At 38.4% G+C, this 10,502-nt stretch overlaps 1 non-coding gene across 1 annotated transcript; it reads left to right on the forward strand.

Moving 5' to 3' along the window:
- Window positions 1-7,804: 7,804 nt before the first annotated feature.
- LOC123619911 (U6 spliceosomal RNA) lies at window positions 7,805-7,911 on the forward strand. The gene has a single exon (XR_006728627.2). It is a non-coding gene; the product is annotated as a U6 spliceosomal RNA (small nuclear RNA).
- Window positions 7,912-10,502: the final 2,591 nt, after the last annotated feature.

Below are 10,502 nucleotides of genomic sequence, written 5' to 3' on the forward strand. Positions count from 1 at the left end.
ATCTGTATGCTGAATAAATTGGTGTGTTTCTTTCTCTTGAAGAGGCTACATATTTCATACATATGTGGCAGTTGTAGGTACATACGTCTGCTGTAGGTACAACTCACATTCATCGCTAGTAATTACATAGAAAGGGTTCTCGTGAGCAAAGTGAGTTGATAAAAATGATAATGCAAGGCTCTATATTTATTCATTTGCAATGATTTCCACATCAACTTCACTCAGTTTATAAATCTAAACATTAGTTCTCTTGCTGTCAGCACTTCAGACTCCACCTGGGATCAGTCAGCCAAGCTGTGCTTTCTGCCTCCTAGAATCATCATGCAAAATAAAGATTCTGCATTTGGAATGTAGCTGACAGGTTGGTTGATGATGTACCAGACAAAAAGGAATGCACTTCCCCTTCTCAGCTATATGAGCTCCTCTGTTCCATGGGCTTCTTTCTTTAGTAAGAAAAGCAGATGGGACTTAAGGAGGAGGGACAAGGCGATGGTAGGGAAAGAGTTATCCTTTCCTAAGCACATTTTTAATTGCAACTCATTTTTTTGTCTTATAAAGTACAGAAGTACATACAATTTCCTGGTGCTCAATTGCTAATTAGGTCTGATATCTTTATTTTTGCAAGAAAAAAATTGTATGTTAGTTTTGTATATTTAAATGAGGGGTGTGATAACAAATTTGCCAAATAATCAATTTGGTCTCCCTTATAATTCTTTGCCTTTGAAATTTCATTTTTTTTTTACATTATAGTTTTTTATTTTCTGTAGCACTAACTGTGGTAAAATTTATTAAGCTGCTTATCTTAAACATGCTAGTCATGTGGTACCTATCTCTGGGGTCCAGAATATTAAATTCACAGATTCTTTTCTACTTGAGGCTTTGCCTACCATTCATTCATTCATACATTTCTTCTTTTCTATTGAATGTTTATATTTCACAAAAATAATTGTTATTAAAACATGGCATTTATCTTTATTAGTCAAACCTGACATCTTAAAAAAAAAACAACTTCGGAAGCCAAGAAATACTCAGAATGAGATTGCTAGTTGCTTCAGTGCCGAAGAGGCAGACTTCGTTAAACAGAAATCCAGCCTACAAGTGGATTCTGTTGGGTATCTGCAATTGTTGCTACGTATATCAAGTCAGCGAATTGACTACATACCCAGCAGCTAGAAACTTACTGTACTGAATTTTAGTATCTTTGCACGTGGGCTTTAGCAAAGCTATGAATGGTAATGTTTTCATAAAAGAACTGTCTAGCCCCTTTGTGTAGTTGAAGCTTATTTTTGAATCATTCTCTCTGTTGTATCTCCGTCTCTTCTTCTCTTAAATAGGAGTTAATCTGTTTATTTAGATCAGACAGTAGATCAAATAAAGAGCCAAATAAGAGTCTGAGTAGCTGAGGAGAGCTGAAAGTTACTCTGCTGCCAAAGATGGTAAAATCTACTAATAAGAGTGGTACCTTGGCAAGATGTAATTATATTTCCTTTGGTATTTAACCTACTGCATCAAACATAAAATCATTCTGGATACTTCGTATTAATTTTTTAACTCAGTTAATTTATTGTTAAAGTAGTATTTACCTATATAATTTTTACCTGACTAATGAGAATATTCTTATAAAATTTTATTAAATCTAAAAGAAATATTTTTATTTTATTTTTTGCATTCTTTTTTATTGAAGTGTGGTCAGTTTACAGTGTTGTGTTAATTTCTGGTGTACAGCATAATGTTTCAGTCCTACGTATGCATACGGATGTTCGTTTTCATAAAAGACATATTTTTAAAGATATCTTTCACTCACTCAAGAAAGATGGCTCCATTTTAAAGTGGAAGAAATGGGTGTCTTCTAGGGCCTACTGCTCTTGTGCTGACCCTTTGGGGAGTCAGTTCATTAAACAATTATTTGGGGCTATGTTCTGAGCGTCTCCTAGTGCAAAGATAACGCTCTGACAGAGAGTCAGTGACTGTGTGCCGGGAGGGCCCCTTGGCTAGGAGTTGCCATGGGCTATCTCCACTGCTGTTTTCTCATGCCATCGGGGTTCACGTGACCATGCCCTGGGGAGACGCTTTTTCATTCTTTATCTCTTTCCTTTCCAGCAGCCAAAATTAGGGATGCATTTGTGACTGTTTCTAACAAATGCACAGTGACAATATCCAAAAACTGTTCTTTCCTTGGAACCAGAGCCTTAATGAAAAGCAAAACAAAACAGAAACAAGTCCTAACTGCTTTACTAAAAGGACTAGGGATTGGTGATGGATCTGGAGCAGCTTGGAACAATGCCTGGTACAAAATTTGTGCTCAATAAATATGTGTTGAATTAAGTAGAGGAATAAATACTTCACTACCAACAACTTAAGCAATTTCTAGGAGTGGCCCTGTGATTCGTATTTTATCTCCAAAGGGGCTATTTAGTCATTCCACAATTATTTACCAGGCACCCAGCCCATGTAAAGCTGTAATAACCATTCAAGGGGATACAAAAATGGATAAATCATAATATGAAACCTACTGATAAGTGAGTTATAATCTTTGCATGATTACTAACGTTAAGTGGAATGAAAATGCTATGAAAGAAATCCAGATAAAGTAAGTGAACAGATAATTATTAGTTATTCCCTGTTGTGGCTGATGCAAGTCTCCCACAGAGTATCACCCTCTTAATAAAAGCGACTACTTACTCACTGCCACTGTGAAGTGCCTTCTGGATGTCAGGTACTTGGTTTCTATTATTTCTAATTTACTCAAAAACCCAGCAAGGATTGTTAACATCACTGCTCCCATTTTATAGTTGAGGAAATGAAGGTTTGGAGAGGTTCAGAAGGAAATTTTCTCAAAGCCACATAGCTAACCAGTTCCAGATCCTTTGTCTCACCTTGCTGCTAGAGAAAGACGGACCGAATTCCTGCCTCTGCCTCTCTCTTCTATCTACAGCCCAGGCTCCTTCCTTCTTAAAGGCTCAGCCTGCCCCCTCCAATCCCATCCAACCTCTTTCTCTAGAAAGAGGAAATTTATGATGTAGCACCCTGAAACTCAGCTCTGAGTTACCTTTAATGTTGTCTGGGAAAGATAAGAGTTCTGGGTTTCTTCCTTGTCCCTAAAACCAGTCTCCACATGATGATGTTCACCCTCTTGTTCCCAAGGCCCATGTTCTACCTGGATTGTCTAGTAATTGAGTCCTTCCAGAACTGGGGTCCTGGTTTTCCCTGGCCACCCCTTTTTCTGGAATGGGATCCTTCCCTTGAACTCCAGCCAGAAGTCTTAGTCACAGCCAGCCAAGGGCCGAGTTCACTGTCGATCTCCTGGCATTCCATGCCTGGACACCTTGTGCTGCAGGTGGTGCACGAGGCCTTTGATGACAGAGGTCCTGCTCACGTCTCCAGCCTCATCCTCACATTCCAAACCTCAGTCATACTGAACTACTTGCAAATCTCTGAATTTGCCTGTCCATTTCTCCCCACAGGACTTGGCATAAATTGTTCCCTCTGCCTGGATACTTTTCCTCACTCTTCTCCTGTTTTCTGGATCTGTCCTTATTTAGCTGTCACCTCCTCCAGGAGGCTGCCCTTTGCCTTCCCTAGTCACTCTGGGTTTACTCCTCAGTCCTCTTACTGGGCTAAAAGCAATCTGAGGACATCATTATTGTATCGTCAGAAACTAAGCCAGGACCTAGCACATTGCAGACACTTAATTTTTTTTCAGTGATATAAAACTACTTACAAGGCAATTTACAAGGACCATAAAAATCAAATAAGCAGTACTTGGATGACACTGGTGTCCAGTTCCCTGATACAGTAATTTCCCCCTTGATGCAATATTCTAATATACTAGCTGACTCTCATGAATCTTTTAGGCAACCATGAGAATTTTAGTTCCGGCATCTGAGAACCTAAAGTCCCTCCTGCTGGAAGAATAATTTCAGCTCATCGTTATTGCAAGGACTTACAGGGCACATTATTGTGATTTGCAGGTGAGGACACTAGGACCCAGACAAGTGTCAGATGCTGTTATGATGAGCCTTGGTTAATGGAGAATTTGAATTTATGTTCAGTTCATATTTCTACTGAGATAGAATGTCAACATTTCAGATAGGTTGCTAATTATGATGATTCCATGTCTATAAGTTTTATGAATGACAAAGCATTTCTTAGAAATTAAAAAAAATTATTTATGAAGGGGGAGGGTATAGCTTAGTGGTAGAGCACGTGCTTAGCATGTATAAGGTCCTTGGTTCAACCCCAGTACCTCCATTAAATAAATATTAAATAAATAAAAAAACTAATCAACCCCCCAAATTTTTTTTAAATAAAAAAAATTATTTATGTAGATATATTCCTTGGAAAGCATCTGTCTTCTACAAATGGAAATGATAAGCCCACTAAATTACTCTATGGAGTAATATGGAAGGTGGCAGATTTATAGCTGCTACTGTCCACAGGTCACCTGCCACCTCTCCTTGTCCACCTTGTGAGCTATCAGTTTGCCATGTCTCTGAGCAATGCCATTTTGAGAAAAGAGAGAAACTTCGTCTGCAGGTGGTTATGGCAAACCCAGAAGATGTAGTGAGTATCTATGTGGCCCATTACAAAAGGCCTAGACTACAGTCTGAAATGTGGAAGGAGTTTTCTGGCCACATTCTCAAATGATTAGGAACATGCTGTTCTTTTGCACTTTGTGGAAATCTACTGTGTAGTTATCATTCTTTAAGTAAAATTGTCTCTCTTTTAGTGAAAGGAAAGGATTTCTCTCTTTATTGAATTTGTGTTCCTTGAGGCTGAATTTGCATACCCAGAAAGCTGTTTTAAATAAACCATTCCTGACTATATTATTGGAAGAAGACAAAAGAAGAGAAAGGTCAAGGTTTCTGGTTCACATTAACTGGCACTAATGTTCATTCATTCAGCAAGGGTTTAGAAACCTAGATTATGCCAGGCACTGTGAGGGGCCTGGGAGTGCCGGAGATCCCGGAGTGAGCAGTGAGCAAGGCACCATCACTGCTTCAAAAGGCCTTAGCGCTCGGAGTGAGGGGGACTGGGGGGCTGGGATGCCATTAGCCAGGGTGAGGTCTTCCTTTTGACCCAAGTCTTCCTTTCCTGATTCAGAGCCAAAATGGCCCATTAAGAACAAAACAAGAAACAAAATCCTTTCTTTCACCTAGCTCTCAAATTTTCTTCTTAAGTAAACTGACAACTCTCAGCTGGAATCTGCAGCTTCCCGACCATTGGTGAGGGGAGATTAATTGATTGCCACCTTGCCAGGGAGACGTGGGCACGGGTGAATGCTTCCCACTCTGTTTGCATTCCCTGAGAGAGCTCTGTGCCTGCATGAATTCACACTTAGAGCGGAGAGACATTTCATTCTTGGATGAACTCGGGAGAGGTGAATCAGCCTCCACGTTTTAGGCATTTGAATTATTCTTCTGTCTTCTTTAAACTGCAAAGGGAAATACAGATCATCCCATGCAAATACATATTCAACCTTTTTTATATAATTGAGTTCATGAGTCCGTCTCCTATTTTTATTTACTTATTTGGTAGTTTTGAGGAAAATTTCTCCATTTTACTAACCACTTTAAAATCCTTCTCCAGATTAAGATCAACATCTGAGGCTAGAATTTAAACCCCAGAAAAAGGTAGTGAGTAAAGAATCTTTAATTTATGAAACTGAACAAGTTGACTTATCCAAACATCTCTAGGGCTTTAATGGGGGATATCTATAATTCTCTGAATTGTATTCCTTTCACAGTGATATTTTGTAATTCCATTCTATTACCCTTGCTTAACATTAATGAGATAAAAAGATCACATTATGGCGATTGATGTTCTTCAAATTGAATGCACGTTTCCACGTACAAAGCTGTCTGCTAATTTAAAAAACATAGCATGTAACATAGAATCATGACCATGGTCATCACTCAGCTGGGACCAGATAGCATTTTTTATCTATTCATTGGATTTAACAAGGCATGAGATGGAAGCAGAATACAAAGTGTGGGTAGATTATCCCATATCCCTCCTTTTGGCCAATTCTTGGCAATCTCAGCAAGGAAACTGAGGCTTCATGTTTCCATGGAAATAAACCTCAAGGTCAAAGGGGCATATGGAAGGTCAGACAATGACAAAGGAACATCTGAGAGGCCATCTGGATGAGTGACCTGACATAATTAGTCATTAATCCCACTCTGGGGAACAATAGAGCTGGCAGAGAGTGTGTTTGGGCTTTGATCGTGGTCTGGGTGATCTCATGGGGAAGATGGAAAAAAGCCCCACTTGGTAACTAAGCAGATTACCCCGGCATGCTGTTAACTAAAGATGGGGTGGCCGAGGAGGCCAGTGGGATATGCGTTTTACATATTAGACTACATTTCCCTTTACTTACCACAGGCCCCTCTAGGGCCATGTGGCTTTCGGATTAGCTTCTGGGTAGCATTTTTTACAGTTTACAATGGAAGGAGAGCAAGAGTCCCAAAATACGTTGCTTAAAATTCTCAGGCAACAGATGGGAAGATAGCCGGAGAGCCAAAGGCATTAGCCAGCTTGGTTTACAGGTGTCAATATTTACTAAGCAAAGTTTGCCAGGGTGCCTTTTGGGAAAAAGCGGAGAGAATGGTTAATCAGTAAAACAATAGCAATCAGTCCGTTGTCTGTTTTTAGCCGAATGGTTAGAATTATAAGTTGTCTCAAATGGTAAGAACGCATCAGCATCTGTCTTTCTCTTCGCCTCTTCTTTTTCACGTTTATTAGTCTTAGCTGACTTTGATCAGCTACCCCTCACGTGTAGCTAGAATCCTTCTATTTGAATGGCTGCTGATGTTTTGAGATTGACTGTGTGCATTTTTGTAGGATGTGAACATGCTAGCGGTCTTTGTAAATGCATGTAAGTCGGCAACTGCTGAAATCTTCATCAGCTCCCTGGGGATAACCGATTCTACTGGCCGTGTGAAGCATGTTGACCAGATGAAGTAGTAAATATGTTGGACCAAAGTCTCTTTGTTCGAAGAACTTTCTGAATTATGAAATTTAAAAGTCACTGTGAGTTTTTAAATTTTGAAACCGGAACCTGATTAGTCCTTGGGTGACATATTCTGGCAAACTACAGGTGGGGCAGTAGAAAGAGCACTGATCTGGGAGCGGGGCGGTGAGACATACTGTTGTCCTAGCTCTGCCTCGAATTTGCTGTGCAATCCCTTGGTAAGCATTTCTTTATCTGTAAAAGGTTAGGTTGTGCTCTATCACAAACAGCAAATATACTTCTTGTCATGCCAACTATGAGAGATTGGTAGTGGCTGCAGACAACGCCTACTGAAAATTGGGAAAGACTCAGCGGCATCTACACTTAGTGAGAGGGAGTGATTAGTAATGTCTGCCCTTGGTGTGGGAAGAGACGTGGCAGCACGAGTGTTAAGTACGCCCATCTCCAGATTTGATTATCTTATCTATCACTGCCAGCTCTGTTTTGGAGAATTGGGGTGGGGGGTGTATTACTTACATAAAGACTTTGAAAACTAAAGTTGTGGCATCCATTACTATTAATAGTAGTAGCAGTGGGGTAGCAGCAACACAGGACTCTTGCACCAGGTATGGTCTAGAAGTTATAGTGATGGAAAAATCGAAGTAGCCTGGTTGCCAGTATTTAACTATATTTCCTCATTTAGAATGTAGGCATCTAAGTCATGAGATCGACTGAGAAATTAAGATGTCAAATCAAGGCTGAATGTAAGGGTGACAGAAAATATTCCTAAAACAGTGCCATTAAATTGCTACTTGGTCTTGTTTTTTCTCTCCGTTTGAAAGGGGAATTTTGGTATTCACTTCGGTGGCACATATTCTAAAATTGGAAGGCTACCGAGATGATTAGCACGGCCCCCGAGCAAAGATGATGGGCAAATTCATGAAGCATTCCATATTTTTGAGATCGTTATTCTAGGTGAAGTAAGCCAGAAAGAGAAACAAAAATGCCATATGATATCACTCATATGTAGAATCTAAAAAAAAAAAAAAAAAAAAAAAAAAAGACACAAATGAACTTATTTACAAGACAGAAACAGACTCACAGACATAGAAAATAAACTTACGATTACCAGGCGGGGAAGGGTGTGGGAAGAGATAAACTGGGAGTTTGAGATTTATAGATACTAACCATTATATACAAAACAGATAAACAAGAAGATTCTCCTATATAGCACAGGGAACTATATTCAGTGTCTTGTAGTAACCTATAATAAAAAAGAATATGAAAAGGATATGTGTGTATATGTATGACTGAAACATGATGCTGTATATCAGAAACTGACACAACATTGTAAACTGATTCTACTTCAATAAAAAAAATAAATAAAATGAAAGGTGAATTCCTGCACCCCAATGTTCATAGCAGCACTATTTACAATAGCCAAGACATGGAAACAGCCTAAATGTCCATCAACAGATGACTGGATAAAGAAAATGTGGTATATTTATACAATGGAATACTACTCAGCCATAAAAACTGAAAACATAGTGCCATTTGCAGCAACATGGATGTTCCTGGAGAATGTCATTCTAAGTGAAGTAAGCCAGAAAGAGAAAGAAAAATACCATATGAGATTGCTCATATGCGGAATCTAAGTAAATAAATCAATATGAAACAGAAACAGACTCATAGACAAAGAATACAAACTTGTGGTTGCCAAGGGGATGCAGGGTGGGAAGGGACAGACTGGGATTTCAAAATGTAGAATAGAAAAACAAGATTATACTGTGTAGCACAGGGAAATATATACAGGATCTTGTGGTAGCTCACAGCGAAAGAAAATGTGACAAGGAATGTATGTATGTTCATATATAACTGAAAAATTGTGCTCTACACTGGAATTTGACACAACCTTGTAAAATGACTATAACTCAATAAAAAATGTTTAAACAATGAAAGGTGAATTTTAAATGTTCATCTTGAGAACTTTAACTAGAAGTACAGATGAGTTTTGAGTTGACTATGATCCTCAATGGCTGTTCAGAATAGCTAGACATAGATGACACAGCTATGTGTCCATAAGTCCCTAGGAGAAACTGGCATACAGAGCTTTCTAGATGCCTTTCTATTTTCCTTTCACTAAGGAAAAAAAATTTTTTTTCACTGGACATCCAGGGTTTTGTTCCCCTTCCTTTTCCCCTCAGAATGTTAAATCAAGAGTCTGCTCCTTTGCTGTGATATGTTAATTCACACGAGTGATTTACTTGGGCATTCTCACTGATGCAAAAAAATTTCTGAAATCCCTACTATGATTAAAAAGTACCTAAACCAGCATGAAATACAACTTGAGTTATATTATCATAATAACGTGAGTTATTCAAGGGAGTATACTCCACATCTTTTATTTATGGAATGTCTCCATGTGAGAATTTCACAAAGGGAGTTTCAGGTGTTTTGGAAAACTTTAATACTAACTTCTGATAAAACTGTTTATTCTTATGAGCTATCAAATCAGTACCTTTTGGGGTCTATGAGTTCTAGGAAGCCAAGAAGTTGTCTGAAGACATCTACATTTGGAGTAGTGCTGAATTTTGCTTCTTTGGCTCACACTTCTTGGTGTGCAGCTGCTTCAGAAATTTACTGGAGAAGTTTGCGAGTAGGTAGCAAGGTACATGGCATTCTTTTTTTTTTTTTTTAAGCTTTATTGAGGTATAATTAACAAATAAAATTGTATGATATTTAAAGAGTACATCTTGGTGGTTTATATATACTTATATCTTGTAAAGGATTTCCACCATTTAGTTAATTCACACATCCATCATCTCAAATATTTATCTTTTTATGTGTGTGTGAGAACAGTTGAATTCTACTTTAATAGCAAATATCAGTTACATAATACAATATTATCAATTATAGTTACCATGTTGTGCATTAGCTCCTCAGATCTTATTCACCTTATAGCTGAAAGTTTGGACCCTTTTATCAACCTCTCCTTATTTCTGCCAACCCCCAGCCTCTGGCAACCACTCTTCTACTTTCTGTTTTCATGAGGTTGATTTTTTTTTTTCAAATTCCATGTATAAGTGATACCATGCAGTATTTGTCTTTCTCTGTCTGGCTTATTACACTTAGCATAATGCCTTCAAGTGTCATTCATGTTGTTGCAAAGGGTAGAATTTCCTTCTTTCTCGTGGCTGAGCAATATGCATTATACATACACATACACATATTATACACATACTATGTATATATCTCACATCTGTATCCATTCATCCATTGATGGGCACCCAAATTGTTTCTATATCTTGGCTATTGTGACTAATGCTGCAATGAATATGGGAGTACAGATATCTCGTTGATATTCTGTTTTTATTTCCTTTGACTATGTACTCAGAAGTGGATTTGCTGGATAATATGGTAGTTCTATTTTGAATTTTTTGAGAAATTGTCATACTATTTTCCATAATGGTTGTACCAATTTGAATTCCCACCAACAGTGCAGAGGTATTTCCGTTTTTCCACACCTTGCCAACCTTTGTTATCTCTTGTA

This window comes from Camelus bactrianus, chromosome 8 (assembly GCF_048773025.1).
Source record: "Camelus bactrianus isolate YW-2024 breed Bactrian camel chromosome 8, ASM4877302v1, whole genome shotgun sequence".
NCBI lineage: Eukaryota > Metazoa > Chordata > Mammalia > Artiodactyla > Camelidae > Camelus > Camelus bactrianus.